Source organism: Lipotes vexillifer, unplaced genomic scaffold, assembly GCF_000442215.2.
Source record: "Lipotes vexillifer unplaced genomic scaffold, Lipotes_vexillifer_v1.1 scaffold1088, whole genome shotgun sequence".
NCBI classification, from domain to species: Eukaryota; Metazoa; Chordata; class Mammalia; order Artiodactyla; family Lipotidae; genus Lipotes; species Lipotes vexillifer.
In genome coordinates, this window is record NW_006779738.1 from 566,092 (window position 1) to 567,147 (window position 1,056).

Here is a 1,056-nt window from a genome sequence, read left to right on the forward strand (position 1 = left end):
CAATTATACTCCAATAAAGATATTTTTTAAAAAAGAATAAAAAGACTGTATTACGAGCAGAAACTAGATTTCTTATGAATAAAGAAAGAAGGAATTTCCTGCCTGGGATTCTCTGGGTGATTAGTGATGAGGAGAAGTAAAAACCATGAAAATATCACCCCAGTTCATATTGAAGATATCTTGGCAAAAGATGATTTAGTGAAATACTGACTGAAACACAATCCCAAACAGTTATTTCTCTTTGGAAATAAATGGACTTTCCCAAACTATGTATCACCTTTATGTGATTCTAATCAGGTTCTGCAAAGACCCATAAGCATCATGGATTACAGTCAAGATTTGGGGAACATTACGTAAACCTGCGAATTCTTTGCTCAGCCTTTCCATAGGTTAGTTTACAGTGTAACTTTCCACTTTAAAACTCAGCTAAGATACCCTGGACGCTTTCTATTTTCTATCTTTGCTTTTAGCATAACCAGCAGTAGCTTCCCTTTCAAAACAATCATCCCCCCCACCCAACTACCATAGGTTCCACCCACCTTTGTCCAGTTATGGCAATACCCTGTGGAGGGGTCATTGTTCTGTAGAATGTCTCTCTTTTGTGTGTTCCCCCCAGGGTGCAGAGCACTTCAGACTCATCTACAATGGCCAGCAAGAGCCAGCTTATTAAGCTGTGATCGGAGTTCCTTTTCGAATCAACCCCAGAAAGTCTCTTGTGCCGTTGAACATAAAGAAACTTCCAAGCTACCAGAAGCACCTCCAAGGTTCCATGGCATCTGAGTGGGGTCATTTCCTAACGTTTCCTTCACCCTGTAGTTACCATAAGTATGTCTTTTATTAAAAATTACCCCTGGGGGCTTCCCTGGTGGTGCAGTGGTTGGGGGTCCGCCTGCTGATGCGGGGGACGCAGGTTCGTGCCCCGGTCCGGGAGGATCCCACGTGCCGCGGAGCGGCTGGGCCCGTGGGCCGTGGCTGCTGGGCCTGCGCGTCCGGAGCCTGTGCTCCGCAGCGGGAGAGGCCACAGCGGTGAGAGGCCCTCGTACCGGAAGAAAAAAA